Source organism: Ambystoma mexicanum, chromosome 9, assembly GCF_040938575.1.
Source record: "Ambystoma mexicanum isolate Mex_15411 chromosome 9, UKY_AmexF1_1, whole genome shotgun sequence".
NCBI classification, from domain to species: domain Eukaryota; kingdom Metazoa; phylum Chordata; class Amphibia; order Caudata; family Ambystomatidae; genus Ambystoma; species Ambystoma mexicanum.
In genome coordinates, this window is record NC_090931.1 from 77,684,250 (window position 1) to 77,705,795 (window position 21,546).

Below are 21,546 nucleotides of genomic sequence, written 5' to 3' on the forward strand. Positions count from 1 at the left end.
TGCTAATAGACAAAACACACCTCCCGCAGGTAGAATCCGCCTCGTACCTAGGTAGAACTATATCCGACCACTCCCCGCTCTTTTTGGTATGGAACCCAAAAGGCCTTCGGCCGCCCATACCAATGTGGTGGATGCCAGCGGATGCCCCAACGGATGAGGCATTCAAAGAGGACCTCCGTGACAAAATAATCGAATACACGGACAATAACATGGGAAGTGTGAACAGATGGCGTACCATCTAGGAGGCCCTGAAGGTAGTGGTAAGAGGGGAGATCATAGCTTGTGCCGGTGGGATCTGGAAAACACTCAGAAGAACTGGAGGGAGGTGAGGAGAAGATTAGACGTCTAGAGGCCACGCCCAATAAGTCACTAGAACTCGAGGAAGAATTGTCCGCAACGAGAAGAAACTGCCAGGAAGCCTGGTCCAGACTAGCTAAATTTGACTATGTGGCAAAAACCACTAGGGCCCACTCGGAGGGAGACAAGCCAGACAGGCTACTTTCGTGGCTGTGCAAAAAAGAAAACCCGAAAAACCCAATCCTTGAGATCCAAGACCAATCTGGACCCACACACACAACGCAAACAGCGATTAATGGGGCATTCCAAAGCTTTTATTCACAACTATATAGCCATGACTCGGTCGTCCTCCAAAGTGAGATCCAAGACACACTAGACTAAATAGGCCTCCCCACTCTAGAGGAGGCCCAAAGAGAAATATTGAATCGAGAGCTCACCATTGACGACATACAGGAGGCTATTAGAGCACAATCCACTTGTAAGACCCCTGGGAGCGATGGGTTACCCCCAAGAGTTCTACAAAACATTTGCAGCTGAACTGACTAATCGTACACAGAATGCTTCGAAACCGGGATGCTACCTGATAGCATGAACGAAACCCTAGTGATCCCTATACCCAAACCCGGAAAGCCAACTACCGAGTGTGGATCTTATAGACCCATAGCCATAATTAATTACGATATAAAGGTCCTCACCACTATACTTGCTAACAGATTATCTAAAGTCATTGGGACCCTAATACATGAAGACCAGAACGGGTTTGTCCCCGGTCGTAGTACAACAGCAAACCTACGCAGACTGCAACACATCATAGCGCAAACAACAGACTCGCGGGAACCCTATGGAGTGGTCTCCTTAGATGCTATCAAAGCATTTGACTCCATATACTGGGAGTGGCTCCTAGCTACCCTGCAACAATTTAGCCTGGGCACCCACTTCCTCCGTTGGGTCGGGATCCTTTACAAAGCACCGAGAGCAAGGGTAAAAACCGGTAGAAAGGTGTCTGCACCTTGGAACCTACAGAGTGGCACCAGGCAGGGATGCCCCCTTTCTCCTATGTTGTACATAATTGGGCTAGAACCACTGGCGAGATTTATCAGGAAGCAATTCTTTGACACTGGCATAAACATCGGGGGCCGATACCACGTGATCTCGCTATATGCAGATGACGTCTTACTTTATTTAAGGGACCCACAACTTAACCTGCCTACAATCCTGGCAGTGCTGGGGAATTTTGCAAAAGTATCAGGAATAGCATTTAACCCAGAAAAAGGAGGTCGGGGTAGGTTGGGAACCACATACATTCTGATATCTGGGCGTAAATATTTGGCATACCCCCGAAAAAACACATGGGGGCAATAGCCTAATAGCAGTACAAAGGCTTAAAAAGTCAACGAGGTTCTGGTCCAGGCTTCCGCTTTCAATGATGGGCCGAGTGGCCATCGCTAAAATGAGTGTTACCGCGCTTCCTGTACTTCTCCAAAAACGTCCATTACTATATACCCGCAATCTTCTTCCGACTGCTGGGTGTACTATTGAAGGACTTGGTGTGGGGGAGCTCCAGACATAAGCTTGCCCTAAATAAGTTAATGCTTCCAAATAAAGCAGGTGGAGTCCAACTCCCCGACTTCGAGCGCTTTTCCTGGCTGCCCAACTCACCTTCATAGCCAAGTGGCTCGCGGATGATTCCCACCTCCGAAACGGACCTCCTGGGGCACTTGGTTGCGCCGGTGCGACTTAAAGAAATCACCTGGGTCCGATGGAAGCAGTCTATGAAGGATCCACCGTTCATCCAACTGGGCCGTAATGTCTGGGACAGAACCTTGAAGCTACAGAAGCTGGTAAATCCATAATCCCCAGAGATACCACTCATTGCAGACACCTGCTCCATCTGAGATTGGCGCCGACAAGGCTGTGGGAAAGGCACAGTGTCTACACCTGGGGGGACATGTATGAAGGAGGCTCCTTCCGTGAGCTGGACTCCCTGATAACAGACGATGGACTTCCCAAAGGCCAGCACCTCCGCTACTGGAAAATCAGGCAGGCAGCAAAACGAAAATGGAGCGAATGGCCTGAGGAACAAGAGCCGGATCCAACTCTGACCCTGCTGCACAACCTGGGAGATGGCTGGAAACCAACCTCCAGGATATATGCCCAGCTCACGGACAGACCTAACCCCAAGAGTGAAGCTCTGAAGTCAGTGTGGGAAACAGGTCTGGGAACCAGTATCACGGGACAAGAATGGGGAAGAATTCAACAATACCCCAGAGAAGTGTCGAGAAATGCCAGATTCAGATTGGTTCAATTGAACATCCTACACAGAACTTACATGACCCCCAGTAGGATTGCGAAATTTAGCAAACCTCCGGTCCCACTATGCCCCCGATGCAACTCAGAGGATGCAGGAATGGCACATATGTTTTGAAGCTGCATAAAGATACGAGACTTTTGGTCCAAAATTCAACAGGCATGTAGGGGGGCTGGCCTGACTCCCTACAAATGGTCACCTAAGGAATGCTTGCTAGGCTCCTACCCTTGAATAAGTAAGTTTAGGCACATTGTCAAACTCATGGACATGGCCTGCATATGGCCAAAAGAGCAACTGCTATGTCATGGAAAACCTCTACTGGTCCTCGTTACGCCAAATGACATAAAGAACTGGAACACTGGTCAGAGGCGGAAACCAGGCTGTGGGGTGAAGGAATAGCCAGGACTGGGGAAGGCCCAATTATGACCCACGAAGCCTGTATATCATTGCTACAAAGCATTTTCCACCCATCGGACGATAAGCCCCCCATGAACAACATCACTCTGCCCAAAACCCTGAACACATAACTGGGTCCACACCCCTTCAAGTCCTGGTCCATCCTGACTAGCGGACACAGCTCCTCCAAAGGGCAGGTCTTGCACCCGTTATCGTTTTGCCCCCCATATCAGGCTCCAGAAGAAAAAGCGGGACGGCTATGACCTTCGTTTGCTTGTTTATAGTTGCGTTTTAATTTGGCATCTCCTCTCTCCACACTCCTCTTTTTACCCCACTTGCCACCCTTCAGCCCTACCAATGTACCTTCTTATGCTTGTTGTTTGTTTGAAATGCCAATAAAACACACTAAAATAAATCCTACTTTCATAACCAGTAACAGTGTCAAAATCTTTAGTGTTATCTTATTCTGTCTAGTTGCTATAGCGCCATTTTCATAGTTATCTTTATTTGTGTAACTCATCCATAAGTCCCACTTTGAGTCTTTGGACTGGTGCCGCCGGGGAAGGTGATGGGATCTGTTACTGAAGTCATGAATCAGTCTCAGAGCTTACTTTGTCCCGACTTGGTTGCCTAGCCTGAACGCTCTGGCCTTGAGTAAAAGCATAAGCCATATTGGTTCGGATTCTAAACTGAAGTCCTTGTCCAAATTCGTGTCTTTATTTTCAAAAAAACCTCTCACTAAAAACCGCGATAACTTCCTCAGTTTTTAAGATAGAAGCAAAATTTCAACTCCCACTTGTACCTACCATCCTCAGCTACAGTCACAACTCAAAACAGTGCGAAATAGTGCGATTGACCCGTTATATCAAAAATCGCACATATAAAAGTTTGCCGCAAATTTACATTTTTAAATGTTTTAACCGTGTGAATAGCTTTAAATTATTTCCCACTTTGATTTTGAGATTCCTATTGTTTCCTTTTGATTAAATCATTATTTTTGCTTGCTTGCATCTGTTCAAAGCGGCTCCCATAGGAATTTATAATAATTTAAGCATTTTTTAACATTTTTTGGCTGATTCATGGAATTATGTGCGCCGAAAATCGGGCTTTGCGCCATTCTGCTTGCAAATCCCCATTTTTGAAACAGAGATTTGCGGGCAGAATGGCGCACAAATCCTGTTTTTCGGCGCACATAATTCCATGAATCAGCCCCTTTGTGTTTTTGCTCAGCCAATTTCAAATCCATTCTGACAGTTGAAAAGTCAAATCCGTTTTTCTCTTGTGTTTAAAGGGGGAAGGTGGGAGTGATACTCCGTTTGGTCTGCATTATTCCTGAATACCTGCTCTCTCATCACATCTATTTAAATTGGCTGTTGGTGGGTTGAGGGGTGTTGCAGGGGGAACCCCTAACCATAGTGCGATCTGTTCCAAACAAACCCAAAAGTATTCTGTCCTTTGCTGCATTCTTTTTTGTGTTCATTACTTGATTCCTAGTGTATTAAAGATCTTATTCATTGTTCCTGTCACCCCATTGGTGATTTTTGTTAACTATTAAAAATATATTGTGATTTTAAATTCTAAGTAAATAAACAAATGATTACCTTTACAACTAGCCTGATTCCTGGTTCAGTGTAACCTGGGGGTATTGTGAGAAGGGCGTGATATGAGTGGTATATCATTCAGAATATTGAACTTATAGATAAAAATAAATATGCTGGGTGAGACTTGGGTGTGTGCCTGATTGAAATCACTTACAGAGCATCAGGCTCCACTCTTCGTAGGGATTGGACTACCTCTTAGTTAGGAGCGTGTTGGATGCAGAAAAGACTAAAGATTAGTTGCACTGCCTGTTTCCTTCCCCTTTTAGGTTGTGGACCATTTCGTGCATTAACCCTTTAGACCCCATTGGTCTTGAATATATGTATTTAGAATAGATTGTGTTGGCCTAATAGTATTAATGTGATTTGAGTGTTGAAACTCAAAGACCTTGAAATAAATGTATATGTGTTTTTAATATATCTACACCTGGCTGGGAGTGATTTGTAAGTGTCCTTTACTCTGTGTGCTCATTGAGGTCTTTCAGTCACCCTCACCCCTCCTGAGACCTAGTCTTGACCGCCACCAAGCTCCCTTGATTGGTCTGGCTTGTCCAAAAGGTTATCCAGTTCCAAGAAACTAGGCTGGCCTCTTGAACCTCTGCCCACCAGGTCAGAGTTCAGAAATCCATCTTAACATCGACTCTTCCCCAAATCAACCTACTCCACCGTCTGCCTGCGGGGAACGGACAGGAATTTCATCAAAAGGGGCACCTGCTTACCATCTAGTTGTCACACGTGTGTATTTACTGTGTTCTCCATGAGAAGCTCTGCAATCTTCTGGCTAATGGTGGAAGATGTCAAAAATCCTAGAGTCTGGTCTGGGCCCGGGAGACTGGATCGGAACCATCCGCACTGCTACCAAAATGTGCACTAGCACATGGAGTGTTCCAAGTGTCTGATGGAATTACTAATAAATGATCTCAGACTGAAATAACCAGACAGACTCCAAAAATATGGCAAAATAGTACTTTATCAGCAGCTCAAATAAAATATGGCAAAATAGTACTTTATCAGCAGCTCAAATAAAGTAGGGAAACCTGGTGTACACACAAACTGCAGCTCACTCACTCTCAGCTACATTTCGATTGCACAAAGCCTTTATACTCTATGTATGTCAGCTATGTCATCCTACATGGCAAACAGTAAAAACCTATTGAAAGGAGGGATTGATTAAGGGAACATATATACTTATACTTTATTTAGGGTTTGGTAACATAATTGGCTGCCCCTTTGTCTGGTATGCACGGCTTGAACTACCTCTAAACTACATTTAATACAGATTAGTAGCAGAATAACTGCAGCGGATTGGCTTCTGCAACAATGTATGGTAAACTGATGCATAGGCTCTTATGATTGGTTGGCATGCTCTCCCAACCTTGGACATTCAATCTTGTTACTAGCACGTAAGCAAAACGAAACCCAGGTGCGTGGAAGAACGTCAGACCACTGCCCACTTGTCCAATTAGCCTACCATCTCTCATCAGTTAAGCCCCAAGCCAAGGGTTCTTCTCTGTAGTTGACCTTGCTGACTGTTCTCTTCCTTGGTACGTTTAATTGAGTGTAGGTACATCTCTCTCTTCAGATAGAGCCTAATGAATAGGCCTCGTCTTTGAGTCTTGCATAACGTGTGAAGAGACCACGATTTTGTACATTTCGACCTTTCGTTTAATGCTATTTAATTCAATTATGGTGGGTGCTATTACTCCTCTTAGCCTCTGGAGTCTTGGTTGCTCAAGTCTTGCATATGCTTTCTGCACCTTTGATTGTTCAATACTTGGCATATGCAAATGTTCACTCATTTACTAAATCGAAGAGAAATATGTTGTGCGTTACATAGCTTATCCTCTTTGACTCCCCTTGTGCCTTGCACTTACCTCTTGATGTGGCATCCTTGATCCTAGGTCAAACAACTATTCTTTGTTCTTCGCACAAAAGTGTTTTCCAGCACCTGGAAGCTCTGCAGAAGATTTCTTGCTCATTGATTCATAGAGTCGACGTCCTTTTTATCATGGCCGCTTTACTCATGCTATATTTTCTCCTGCAGCAAGCTTCTATATGTCTCACCTTGTGTTTCTGCATATATACATTTACTGATTCTTTCTTACTTATCTTAGTGTATATGATTTCTTCGTATCTGCATACATGTTTCTCTCATTACTTCAGTTAAATCTTCATGCTTTAAATTTTTGCATATCGTTTCAGTGTGTCCTTGCGTCTTCTCTTCATGACGTCACTTTACTCTAATCTGATTTCACTTATAGCTCTTCGATGTCCAATGGTGCATACAGACAGCCTTCCACCGCATCAGTGTGAGGGTACATTCAATACGGTTGTCTGAGTGCATAACGTCTCTCGTATCTTCGATGCGGTTTTGGGATGATACCTGTTGTCACACACAGCGCCTTCCTGTTATTCTTCCAGTATGACGGAGGTGAGGGGACAGGCACTAGAGATGACGTGTACATCTGCCTCTCTACAATACACACACACACATGCACCGCCACACAGATATACATACGCATACCCCTACACAAACCACCTCCTTACCTCACTTCTCACGCCACTGCAGCCAACCCCACTTCCTGGATGTGCTGTAAGCACATTCGCTGTTGCCCGACAGGCCGGTGTTCAGCGAAATCAGACTGTTGGGGAATTTTATGTGGCGAAAGTGCACAAGACCTCACCTTGCGGGTCCCTCCTGAGCAGGATTGGCAAGACAGGCCAGCCTGCCATACTAACCTCTGTTCATGCTTTTTCTTTGTTCAGTTTCCAGCTACATCTTCCTTGCAGGTTTGCTAGTGGCCATGGGGACTCATCTCTGGCATATTGGTTTTAACACGTCACTAAGGTACGACTAGCAGCATTCCACTCCTCGTCTGCTATAGATTTCCCTGCAAGGGACCATTATGGCATGGGACCCTTCTGGCATATGAACCCTGTAGCATTGAATGGCTTCTCAGAACAGGTTGTCACCTTTGTGCATGAGCAAGTGCAGCTCTGTGAATCCCCCACTGGAAAAGAGGCTCTGTGGTGAGGTTAGTCTTAGGCTCAACAGCCACTATCCTCATGTGTGGCTGGGAAATGTGTGGTTGGAAAGAGGAAGGATGTAGTGAAATATGGTCCAGTTCTTATGTTAAAACATCAAATTCAGACAAGGGAAAATGAGTGGACTGTGTAACCCTCACCCAGTATCATCTCAAGTAAGTGCATGGCTGTGGCACAGAGGCCCCAGACGCTGGCTTTTACAGGTCGTAGAGACCAATCCATTGCTTGGGATCAGGCACGTGACTGATGGGGGGGGGGGACCAAGGTCCTGTCATTTGAGTATCTATTAATCCCTTTGGGCTAGTTGCCTTATTTCTCTCACTTGCATGCACTGGTCTACATAAATCAGGGGACAGGTTTGGCAAATCTGGATTTATAGATTTAAATGTGAATATTTAGGAACTGAGAATTTTTCTTTCAAATGACAAAAAGACAAGTTGAACAAATAATGCTGCTGGAACTAGCCCGTAATAAAAGGAATTCTGTTTTTTTACCAGTTTATGTTAACTAAATGGCTTCTTTGATATGGCCTTTAGGTACAGAGCGTGAAATATAAACAGTTTCAGCAAATAAAGGCAAAGCACATAACTGAGTTGGCAAACATTTGTTTAAAGTTTTAAATTAAGAATCTAGCATGCTTCTAAAAATCACCTCCCAAAACCTCATACATGAAAAAAAATTAGACACCTAAGACTGGGTCCTACCTTTTGGTACTACTCCAACACCCACAAGGCTATGGCACCTACATTTTGTCCACTAGGAGAATCCACTCCCCATGTCCTCTCAGGCTATCAGATAATACTGTGTTGCAAATACTTACATCACTAAAATAAATGGAAATGAAAATACAAGTTCCAGCGAGAACAATGCTTCAGGTTAATTAAAAAACAATTAAAGATTTTATAACCTCTTCCCTCACCTCACCAAAGAAATATGAAACTGCATAAAACTAGCCGAGGCCAGCAGAAGCCAGTACATGTTTAACATTACAAAAATAAAATAGAATACATTTCTGGGAAACTAACCTTTTTATTTTAACCCTTCACAATGACCTAAGAGTTTATTAGGCAATCCAAGTTTCCTGGTCTTCTGCAAACATAAACCTAGGAAGAAAAAAAGAAATCCACGTTTTAGACTCCATTTTCTATCTTATTTTCAAGTCTTGTACATTTTAGTCTCTGTGCTTTTTACAAGAGTTTGTTTCTTCAGTGCGAGGATTGGTTAAGGATTTTATTAATAACGTATTTCTGATTACACGCAATACTGATATAATTGCCAGGCACTCTGTTTACTGGATTAGTTTAAGATTTAATGGATAGAGACAACATTGAAATATATTTGTAACATTTCTGATCAAGATATTTTGGATTTTACAACTGTTAACTTTATTGATGTCTCCAAATTCAAGATTATAGTTTTTGTTAGATTTACTCTAGAATGTAATGTTTAAAAATCAGTTCAACCCTACCCAAGATGTTTAGTGGCCTAGCCACATGATCACAACCACATATAAGAACTACAACCACATCTAAATCACGTCACCAAAATCTCACCTCCACAACATCCCAACCTTACTTTGTTACCACATCCACACCAAAACCTCATACTATCCAAATCACAATCACATCCTCATGCAAGCCACAATATAACCGCATTCACATTACAACCACAATCATATCCACAATCACTTCAAAATGACATCCAAAACTATCATATTTACTTTGCAAACGACATCCGAATCAAAACTAATTCATATTAGAGCCAAATCATCGCAATCTAATCCCAACTAAATCTTTCACTTTGTGCAGCACAACAAAAACATTGCAGTCACAACCAGATAAAGCCACTGACCAACCGCAATCATATATACACAGCCACATCAAAAGCTCATCTCAACCATAGCCACATCTTTCACAACCACAACAAATGCAATCCCACCACAACTATATCCACCTCACGACATCATCTCAACTATATCCTTACCCCATCCACATGTTAACTACAACATGGCAGAAGGGTGCAATACAAGGCCAATTCCATTACATCCACATCAGAAACACACTCATCACAACCACATTCCATTAATATCCATATGACAACTACTTCAACACAATCACATAAAACCCACATTCATAACTCAACCCTCAACCACATCCCATGGCTCACCCTCCACATCTTCACCACAACCATGAAACAACCACAACCATATAACAACCACATAAACACCATCATATCTATAGCATAACCACATAATTCCAGCTCTAATTCTCAACCAAAGCAAGCATATACAAACCTTAATGTTATGGTTCAGCAATATACTGACAGGTCACAGTATAAGTGGTGGCATTACCATCATAAAGGGCTTCAACTTTGCATTTGCCAGCATCCACTGGCTGGTGATAACAAACTCTTGGTTAATAAGAAATGGTCTGCTTTGTGAATGTTGAGAATTGAGGGTGCAGGTTACTTTAAATGTCAGCCTAGTTGCTTGCGACTTGAATGTGTACCCTTCCTCAATGGGTTTATGAGGACCAAAGTGCTGGATTCTCATCCAATCCAATTCAAAGTGAATTAAGTCTTTGGGCACTTTTTAGGCATACTGGTATCTTTTTCAAAAAACTGTTTTCCGGCATACCTAATTAAGCAGCATCGCATTGACGACGTAATTTTGCTCCATATAAGGTATGGAGAAACGGCTTGCTTCTTATACATTTCAATTGACAGTTTAATTGCTTTATTTTCGAAAGGAGTGTGAAAATCCGAAGTGGAAGAGCTGCTGTGGGTGAAAATTAGGCTATCCTAAGAAAATTGCAGGCCTAAATAATACAAATAATCTTCCTGGGGGGCGCTGTTGCGCGAGTCGAAGATGGCTGCCTGAGTGGAAGGCTATGCAGCCCAGGACCTATTCACGACGTAATCCTTGTTTGGTGAGTACTCCTTAAAAGCAGATTTGTTGACGGAAAGTATCTGCTACAACACAGTCGACTCTGGTGGCAGTAACTTGCCTGACTGGCTGTAAAATTGTAAAATCGTGATCCGCTGGAGCGAAGTGCTGCTGTGCCTGCCATGCCTGCCCTCCTTGCTGTCTGCGCTGCTGGCCCCGGTGGTGCGGGGCTGCTGTGGCTGCAGATACTGGCAAACTACCACTGCCATTGGCAACTGCCCTGGACCGGACCATTTGGGTAGGGTAACTGGAAACCCGCCCACCAGCCATTTGCTTTTACGAACTCCGCGGCTGAGCGAATAGAGGCAGAACTGGAAGCTGCATGTGCTGGGCTGCCTTCCCTGTGGTGCCGGCCGACTAAGGGCCGGCCGTGGCAGTTCTGCATCGGGCCGGCCCAGATTGACTCTGTGCCTGATCCCGGCTGGTGCATACTACACCCTTGGGGGGCTGATACGACGTGAGGGGGGGGGGGGCACTGTAGGGCTGACTACCACTGTTGGATGAGACACTGAGTTCCCGGCTGTGGGGAATCCCTGCTGGGCTTACTGGGTTGCGATTTGCCTTGTGCCTGCTATACACCATCCTCTCCGCTGGCACACATACTCCTGCTGCGGGCCGTAACTGAGGCTGACACATCTGGGCACCGGCCCTCTTGGGTGTGGTGTAGGAGTCAGTCTTGGTGAAACTGCGGAGGCTCACACACCCCATAGGCTTATGCTCGGACCGCATGTTTGAGGCTCCTGGTGCACCATCAATATCCCTGTGACCCTGCTGGAGGAGATCTGGTGCCTTCATCCTTATCCAGATACCCAAGGACTAGGTCCTCCGCGGGATTCTGAGAGGCCCGCACTCATCTGACACCACTTGGACGGGCCTCGCTGCTGTCTCTCCGGTCTTCATTCAATGGCATCACCCTGTATGAGGACACCACCAGGTGACACTGGACTCCTCCTGGCCTGGGCCTTCTACCACTCCTCAGGGCTGTGACGGATGCTGCATTGGCTAAGAGTTTGTTCCTGGCTCTGTGTGTGGACTGCCCCTGCTCTGATGCCACTGCCTGCTGCCTTACAGCTGGCCCCTGATGGTCCACACCCTGTGCTCTGAGGTGCTTGGACATAACCCCCTAACTACAGTGGCTAATGCGAGTACATATCCCCCCCGGTGATTAAGGTAGTCACAGGGCCCCCTTCCAACAGTCTGTTTGGGGGTACCTGGGCTGCTGACCATAGATGCGCCTTGGGCACCTGCGAGGTCCCTCCTGTGGCTCAGTGGGCTTGAAGTACACGGGGGGCTCTGCACTACCCGCCTTGCAGGCATTGGTGGTGGTATCACTCCCTGATTGACAGAGGGTCTGGGGACCAAACCTAGCCTGGCCCGGTTTCTGCTGCAAACATGCTCTCCTGCATTGATCTGGGCCTCATCCTTGCTACTACGTCGGCCCTTTCCGAGGCTTGGACCAATCTGCCTCCACTGTGTTTAACAACCTTGCAGGTGACCGCAGACGTAGTTGTTGCTAAGCACATTTACAAGGTACCTTTGCGCCATCTTAGTGTAACCTGGCGAGGTGGCTGTGGCTGCATCATCCTGCGCAACCCTGGCGGGTGGGACACAACCTGTTGATCGCGCTGTAATTTTCTTCCTGCACACTCCCTGGGATCCTTCCTGATGCACTGCCTTTCGATCATGGCCAAGAGGGGGGTGGCAAGAAACAAAGCTCAATTAACATTTACACTAAGGCTGCACCCAAAATCCAGAGAGGTGCTGAGGGGGATGACGGCAAGCCCTTAGCGCTGGAGGAACCCACAGAAACAGCGCATGTTGAACTACATGCGGGAGGTGTTTACCACCCTATATTCTAAGCTAGATGACATGTGCAGCACCATCAGCCCTATAAAGTCTCAAATGGGGAAGACTGAGACTCGGGTTGCCGAGGTAGAGACCAGAGTGGGGACAGCGGAGGATGACATAACTGAGGGCAGATGTCTCCTCACTCAAGAGTCAGGTGCAGTCCATCAGCAGGACAAATGAGGATCTGGAGTCGCGCTCGAGGCGCAATAACCTACGCATCATCGGCATACCGGAGAACAGTCTAGATGGCCCTATGGAAGATTTTGTGGCGCACATTCTACTAACTCTGCTGGATGGTCCTAAACTTTCGCCACAGTCTGCTATAGAGCGTGCTCACCGCTCGCTGGCTCCCAGGCCAGGGCCCCCCCGCACCCAGTTATCACTCGGGTGCTTAACTATCGCGACAGAGATAGGTGCCAGGTCCAAGGGTGAGCTGATGTTGGGTTCCAGCAGGATCCATTTATACCGGGACTTCTCGATTGCAGTACTGAACAAGCGTAAATCCTTCTTGGCTGGAAAAAAGGCTCAGTGACCTGGGGGTCAAGTATGCAACAATGTACCCGGCCAAGCTCTGGATCTAGCATGCTGGGAAGGTATACTTTTTCACGATACCAGAGGCTGTGAAATTCTTGGAGAACAATTTCCCTGGATGACCCTTATATGTCAAATTACCGCACTGCTCCTTATGTGCATCTGATGGGAACTGGGTCTGGGATGGGGAAGCTATTGTGGAGTTACCATTTGCTAAATACACTTTGTAAAAGTTATGTTATGACTTATATTAACACACTGCTAATGCACTAGACACCAATAATAAAACTGTTATGTTGTTGTGTTGAAGGGCGGGCTGAAACCAGCGTGCACCCCCCCCATGCAAAGCTGCAATGATGTTTGGGTTGTTGGGACTGGGGGATGGGGGCTTGGGGATTTCATGCCTCTGATTGGGAGAGGGATGGGCAGGGGGTGGTGGTGTGGAGTTGGGGGGGAATCAAAACGTGCTTGACATGTGGGTTCAGTTAGGTATGGCAGTATTCACGCAGCCTTGGCTCTGTGAGATGCTCTTTCTCTGCACACTTGGTGATTGCGAGCAGACTAGATGGCTGATAACAAGTTGGGATTTTATGTTCTAGAATGTGCGAGGTTTGGGCAATCCAGTTAAGATAAGTTAAGTTCCAACTGTACATTGAACGGCATGGGATTTGGTTCTCATTATACAAGAAACACACGCCCTGACTAGGGGAAGTGACATGTTTGCTAAGTTCTGGGGCACACAACGGCACTACACAACCTAATCCTCTCAGAGCCATGGGGTCATACCACTTATTCGTAGATCGGTTCCATATGTACACAAAAAGGCACATATATACCTGATGGGCCGCTATGTTCTTGTACATGGGGTTCTAATGGGCCAGGAAGTAGTTATGATGAATATATATGGTCCAAATATTGATGACCCAGACTTTTACTCCCAGGTCATTGACCTTTTGGTGTTGTATCCTTTAGTGCCCATACTTTAGGGATAGGCGGGGGGAGAAATGTTAGCACTATTATGGACACCAATCTCCACAGATCTGGGGATCGCAAGGCTCGCCAACTATCCAGGGCTGCCCGCGCGATAAATGATGGTCAGGCTAGACTATGTGTGGTTGATGCCTAGAGGCTACTGCATCCCTCTACCCGTACAAACTCCTTTTACTCCACTGTTCATGACTCGCATTCATGTATTGATATGTGATTGACCTGCAACATCATAGGGGCTGATGTTTTGCCTAGGACCTTTGCAGACCGCTCTCCGGTTATGCTGTCACTTGCTTGGGGGGCGACGGCTGGGGAGAGAAAGCCTTGGGAGGCACAAGCCACTGGCGATGTGTGACCTGGTATTTGCTGCGGAGATGGAGAAGTGTGTGGAGGAATACTTCACTATCAACACCGGCTCAGTTGAGACTGAAGCTACCCTATGGAATGCCTTTAAGGCATACATTCAAGGGTGGCCATTACCAAGGAGGCTGGTTTGCTTGAAGCGATAAGTCGCCATCAAAGAACTTGAGAAGCAATATGCGATGGGGGCGGTACCAGTCAGGATTTGGGAAATCAAACAGGAGTTTGATAGCTTCAGGGAATACACGGAGAGAGAACAGAAGTTCTTAGATAACCCCAGAATGGCGAGGAGGTATGGCGAGGGCGAGCACCCTGGCAGACTCTTGGCCAGAGTGGTGCATCTTGAGAAAGAAAGCCAACACATTCTGGCGATCCTTGATGTGTCCAGAGTTTTGGTGCATTTGACGTCTGACGTGAATCAGCATTTCATCCGTTTTATGCTACACTCTACACAAACTCCGATGAATGTACACTCCCTGAGGTTGAAACTTTCTTATAGTGACTGCCACTTTCCAAGCTGTCAGACGAGGTGTAGGAGACACTAGATGGTCCAATGACTAGGGTCATAGAAATAGAACGGGCTATTGATGCTCTCCCGTCCACCATGACGGCCTGACTATGGAATTCTATAAACATTTTAAATCTCTCCTAGTCCCACATTTGGCCACCCTATGGGATGAGGCATGCACACTTGGTGTTCTTCCACCTACATTACGGGAGGCAGTCATAATGGTTTTGCTCAAGCCGGCGATGAACTGTGCATCATATCAGCTGCTGTCACTAACCAATTGCAATGCGAAGATATTCGCTAAGGTATTGGCCTTCGCCTTGCTCCGTATATGTCATATATTGTCCATCCGGACCAGTCAGGGTTTATCCCTGGCCGCTCAACTGCTTTAAATCTGAGACTTCTCTTCAATATCCGGGCTCAGATAGACCCAGGGGCACAGGCTGTGGCGCTATGATATCGAGACAGCCTTCGACTCAGTGTCCTGGCAGTTCTTATGGGCAGTGCTTGAGAGATGCAATTTTGCGGGACACGCTTCATCTCCTGGGTGAAGTTGCTCTATACACTCCCAAATGCCAGGGTCTGCACTAATAGGTGGCTCTCAGATACTATTCCCATAAGCAGGGCTGCCCGTTCTCGCCTTTGATTTTTGCTATCGTGATGGAGCCTCTGGCCGACTTGATCAGGCATAGACACTCACACAGAGGGATTAGATTGACTGGCACGCCAGAGATTATTTCTCTTTATGCGGATGACGCTTTGTTGTTCGTTCGAGATCCAGAGACCCAGCTAGCACATATCCTACACGACATTCTTGCTTTTGGTGCCCTGTCTGGACTGAAATTGAATTGCGCTAAATCCGAACTCTTCCCGCCGGCAGACTCTACAGTTGCCCCCTGTGACCTCATGGGACTCACTTGGGCAACACAGGAGGTTAAATATCTGGATGTCAGTGTGACACGACAGCGGGCCTCGCTGTATGACTGCAACTATGGCAGATACCTGCTTGAGCTCTCGCGTAAGCTGCGTTACTGGGCAAAACATCCCCTTACTATCTCTGGTAGAGTGGCGCTACTGAAAATGGTCATACTGCCCAAGCTATTGTATTATTTTTTAAATGTTCCAATTTGGCCGGGTGCCAAGCTCTTTCACACACTGAGAAGCGAAATCAACAACTTTATGTGGCATTCGGGTGCAGTGAGACTCAAGTGGGAAACATGGACTAGACCATACAACCTAGGCGGCCTGGCTGCCCAGATCTTGTGAAATATTGGATTGCAGCTCAGGCACAATTTGCAACGTACTGGTTTGACAACAACCCCCCTTCTCCACATGTCAAAATTGAGGTGGGCGGTATGCGCGATGTGTATTCACTGGTGCACCCACCTCCTTGGAGATGCTCTGGCTGCATTGATCCTGTGGGTGTGACCGCTCTTGCATGGGGCAAGATATGGGAGCTGGTGGATAACCCCCAACGATTCCACAGGGGCCTTCCACTTTGGAACTGTCTTCTGATACTCCCCCGAATAGGCAAGGGACTCACAGACAACTGGGTGCTGGGGATGGGGGTGTGCCATAATGGGTGAGATCTAGAACATGGGAACCATAGTGCAGTGGTGCAACCTGCCGGAAACCGTACAAAGGCTGCCTTCCAGCTGGCTGCATTATGCTGGCCTGAGACGCGCAATTCGAGCTACATGGGCGGACTTCCCCGCACTGCCCCCAGATGACCTGCTGCCTGGCCTGGTGAAACAAGCATCAGAAACACTGAAACAAGACCAAGCAAATATAACGCTAACTAAACTTTGCACAGCCTGGGGTGCATACTTGGATATCGATATCACGGATGAAAATTGGGAGACAATGTGCTTGCAAACTCGCAATGTGTCGCTTAACTCCAGGTTCCGCCTGATACAATTCAAACTGTTAAACAGATTCCACTACACTCCAGCCAGACTTAGCTTATTCTCACCACGTTGTTCCTCACTGTGCCCGAGGTGTGGCTCAGAAGATGCTGGCTATTTACACATAACGTGGGACTGTTCAAAGGTGCAGGAGCTCTGGGGTGGGGTCTGCGGTACAGTATCTGAAATATTGGGTTGCACGGTTGTGCCTGGCCCCTTGACCTGCCTATTTCACAGATTTCACGGGCTCCGTCCAGGGTACCACAGACTGGCCAGTTTATGTATGATTCTTACTGTGCGTAGTAATCCATTGTTGTGGTTGCGGCCCTGATGACTTACTGTGGAGAAGTGGCTACAGACCAGTACATGGGGATCAGAACAAGAAGAGTACTGGAGATTGCTCCAGCCCACCCATTGTAAAACTGTCGATATATTGCCTCCCTTCCGTAGTTACCTGCTGCAATTGCGGTATATTGTGCCAGATGTCATGGACTCTAATCTGATTGTGGAGTTACTTGCTGGTTGTTCATGTGCTGCTGCCTGGCCTGTATTAAAACAAACTATGATGTCTGACCTCTTATGATGGAACTACATTTGATGCAGATGTAATATATCAACGGATGATGCTGCGACCCGATTGTTGTTGTGATGTCAAGCACTGAATAAATAAAGTTTTAAAAAAATCTTCCTCTTAAGTCTCACTATTTCCACTTATCTAGAATTTGAAACATCTCCTACTTGGGATCGAGATCGTAGGTTTAGTTTGTATGCAGTTAATTTCCATCTCCTTTTGGGTGCACCAACCATAGAATTGAAATAATAATGTCCTGGTTCTTAATACAAGCACGTCATTATACGCATACAGCAGTATGGCAGACTTATTTCCATGATGACTTGGTGCAACAGGAAATAATTTGTTTTCTCCCCTCCCAACCTCACGGAGGTCGAGTTCTCACAACTAAGTTGACTCCCCTTCTATCTCTATAGCTCTTATTAACTCACGTTGTGTTTGCAATAAAACTTCTCTTCTTGATACTTTCTTGAATTTAAATGTACACTTTTTTTGTCTGAAACCTCGAACTCTACCTTTAATAGCATCCCTTTCGACAAACTCGCAACATCATTATCTAGCTTCTCTTGTACTCCTTCCCAATCCGGCATGGGGTGGGACCGGCATTCTCTTCAAATCCTCTTATACTGGGCTTTCTTTCCCCAGCCCCCTGACCCAGTTTCCCTCGTTTGAATATCATTTTATTTTCTAAACTCCATCTATTTAATTTCTGATTACATATCGCCCTCCTGGCACTCTCTACCTTCTGTACAGACCTGCTCCCTTGGTCATATATGTTTTTTCTTCTTGGCGGCTTTAATCTCCATTTATCTACTACTGACTCTACATCTCAATTTCTTGCATGAACACACTCCTACAATCTTTTTCAATATACATTTCTCCCAGCTCTCTTCTTCAGGCTCATCGCTTGATCGTGTGTTCTCCTCCCACCCGTCTGCTTCTACTGTCTCCAGTTGTCCTTTCTACTCCCCTGATCATTTTCTCCCTTCCTTTACTCCCCCACTCTACTGGTCTCCCCTAGTTCTACACAAACATCCTTCTGCCGTAATCTTGGTACTTTTTCTTCCTTCTCTTCCTCCCACGGCCACCTTTTCCTCTCCTCCCATTGACTCCAGGCTTTCTACTCAATACCATTCTTCTTTCCTCCATTGAATTCTTTCATCCCTTGCAACCCTTTCGACCGTCAGCCAAGCCTCCTAAACCTTGGCTGACCCCAGAACTTTACTCTCTTTGCTCCTTACTTAGGCGCACAGAACGTCTTTGGAAAAAGACTAATTCTCCCTCTATCCTTTCTTTGCTCTCTTCCCTTCACTTGTCCTTTGATTCTGCTCTTATTGCTACAAAAAAGTTACTTATTACAAAAAAAGAACGTATTTCATACCCTCTTCACCATCAATGTCTTTCAAACTTCTGGATCGAATACTCTCTCCTTCTGCTGATCCATCTATTTCGTCTTCTCTCCCTCCCTTTGCTAATTTCTTCATCTCCAAGGCTGAGCTCTTACAATCCTCCTCCGTCTACCACTTCTTCTGTCCCACCCTCTCCGTCTTCTCTTTCCTCTTTCTCTCTCGTTGCTGAATCCGATACAGTTTATCTTGCTCGAGCTCACCTTGGCGCTTCTCCTCTTGATCCTATCCCCTCCTCTTTTACCACTAGGCGTTTCCCTCTCTTGTTGCCTTACTTTATTTCTCTTATTAATCACTCTCCTCTGCTACTTTTCCTACTGAATTTAAGATTCCGGTTATCCTTCCTCTTCTGAAAAAGCCTTCTCTGGATATCTGTGCTCACAAGCGACCATCCTTTTTCTTTGCTTTCTTAGCACTGTACAATTTTGGAACGTGTAGTCTATACTTAGGTCTCCTCCTATCTAGATCACAACTCCCTTCTCCCTTTCACCCAATATGGATTCCAGCCATTTAATTCTACTGAAACAGCCCTTCTTTCTGTCTCTAATTCTCTCCTCTAGGCAAGCTAAACTTACTTCTATTCTCCTGTTGCTTGATCTTTCAGCTAATTTGGATTCCGTGGACTACTGTACCCCTCCTGGCCACACATCATTCTTTGGGTTTCTCTGATCCCGCTCTTTCTTGGTTCAAGTCCAGTCAGTCTTTGTATGTTTCCAGGGGTGGCTCTATTTACCCCCCCCCGCCGATTCCTCTTCCTCAAGTCAATGTCCTGGGTGCCCTCCTTTTTACTCTTTACACTTCACCTCTATCTCCTATAATTTCCTAATTTGGGATCTCATCGCACTTCTACATGAACAATTCCCAACTTAATATTTCTTTTTTAGATACTCTTCGTGCTATTTCGGATTGTTTTCTTTATAATAATGAACTGATGCATACCGTGAGAAACCTGAGGGCGTTCTCACAAATAGTCCCTGGGGATCCATTGCTCAGTTGGCCAGGCAAGGGCCATCGCTCTTGGATCCCAAACCTGTGGGAGGACCAGTGATGGAGGATCACATGGGGAAGGGGTCCTCGGGGACAGTATCCGAAGGCGAGACATGGTATGCCCCCGTTCCTTGCCCCTACCCACCCTTGTTGTTCATGGGTTATTGCTACCAAAGTCCTGTCATATCCTTTGAACTTCCCTCCTTAAAAAGGGAAGATAAAATATCCTGGACGGCTAAGGAGAACAAACCCTTTCACAACTCTTGACCCCAACACTGTCTCTCCTTCCTCAAAACCCAGAATGTATGCCAAGAAACTCACTGTTTCCTCCCAGGTATCCTCCCTCTAATAAACAAAGGGGTCTAACATCACTCACTCACCTTAATAGGACCCAACAAGTCCCGACACCTAGTATTGAATAGAGGATGAGACAAGCTCAAACTCCCTCAGTAGGTTTAGGGTATTTCCAATCTCACCCAATCTCCCCCGTCCCATTTCCAGCATTCACTAGGAGGAGGAAGAGATGACCGAGAGGAGTGAGGATTACCTTTGAAAAACACTTTGAGAAACAGAGAGAAGACTACTACCATCTACCATTAGGCTGTCCCGCTGATGGTCAGGCAGGGTCAGGCATTTACCACTGATCACTTACACCTGACTCCACTTGACCCTTTCAACTAAAAAAGATGTGATTTTGTACAACCCAGAGGGTGAGCTAGAGATGTAGTATGGAGTGTGGAAGCCAAGCAGCAGATGGATGCAGTGAAGAAAGTCGGGAGAACCTGGAGAAGAGCAGAGTGCCGAGACGCTGACCAGGTATGCCAGAGGTGGTGCAGCGTGGCTATGTAGCTGTATTTCCAAGAAGCCGGAGTGAGGTACTCGACTGCAGGCTGCTGGCAATGTTCAAGAAATTGCTTGTTCCCATGGGACGTGTGCCGGTCCTAAAGGTTTCAGAGGGGCAGGTGGTGAGACCCTGACCCCCACCCAAGTCAACTCGAGGAAGACCGCTTGCCAGCACTGCACTTCCTGAGAGTGTCATGTGAAAAGGAAGAGAGAAACCTGGTAGCGTGCGGGTGGCTGTAGCGGAAGTTAAACGTTGTAGCAAGCATCACGAAAGGAAACAAAGTATAATTAAAAGCTTAGTGCAAGCGTTGTGAAAGGAAAGAATACAGAAAAGAAAGCAAGGTGTAGGAAGAAATGAACTGTAAAAGTGAAAGGTGCTAGAGGCGCGGAAACAAGAAGGGAATTCGTAAATGAAAGAAGTACAGAGCGGGTTCGAGCGACCCAAAAAGCAGAAAAGAGTGAGTAAGCACGATAAAGCAGGAAAAGTGTGCAAAAGGACCAGTACAGTAAAACGGGACATAAACAGGTGCAAGTGACCCCCCTGAAAGTGAGAAGAAAGTATGAGAGGTATGGAAAGTGTGAAAGGGGGTGCAGGAAACCCCAACAAAGGAAAGTCAAGAGTATTGTGAAAGTAGGAGAAAAGGAGAGGGGTTATTTATCAGAGTGGTCGTGCCAAGGAGGAGTAAACAGCCTGCCGTTCTCGAAAGCCTCCAATATTGCCCTAACAGAACTCTGATTAAAGAAATACGCATCCTGACAAACTGAACTTTTGTGTTGCATTAAAGGGGCCTAAACAGAGGCCTAACAAAGTTGAATACTTACTTTGAACCAGAGAGGCATAAACTTGGGGAAGGAAACTCTGAGAAGCCTACGAGGAACTGTGTTATATTTTGTTTTGCTTGAAACTTGGAGGAATTGAAGCTTGGGAAGGAAAATCTCAAGGAACCAGAGACATTGAAAGTTGTTTGAGAACCTGGCATGGACCCTCTGGATAAGGGTTAATGAACAACCCT

The 21,546-nt window shown here is 46.1% G+C and overlaps 1 protein-coding gene across 5 annotated transcripts in view; it reads right to left on the reverse strand.

The window, feature by feature from the left end:
* ST3GAL4 (ST3 beta-galactoside alpha-2,3-sialyltransferase 4) overlaps positions 1 to 21,546 on the reverse strand; it is an 866,978-nt gene that overhangs the window by 428,065 nt on the left and 417,367 nt on the right. For 3 of the 5 annotated variants that reach the window (XM_069614187.1, XM_069614185.1, XM_069614188.1), the window contains one exon: positions 8,670 to 8,747. The gene's annotated coding sequence lies outside the window, so the exon portion shown is untranslated. Of the gene's footprint in view, positions 1 to 8,348; positions 8,469 to 8,669; positions 8,748 to 21,546 lie in introns of all 5 variants that reach the window. The other 2 variants (XM_069614189.1, XM_069614186.1) reach the window with 1 other exon arrangement.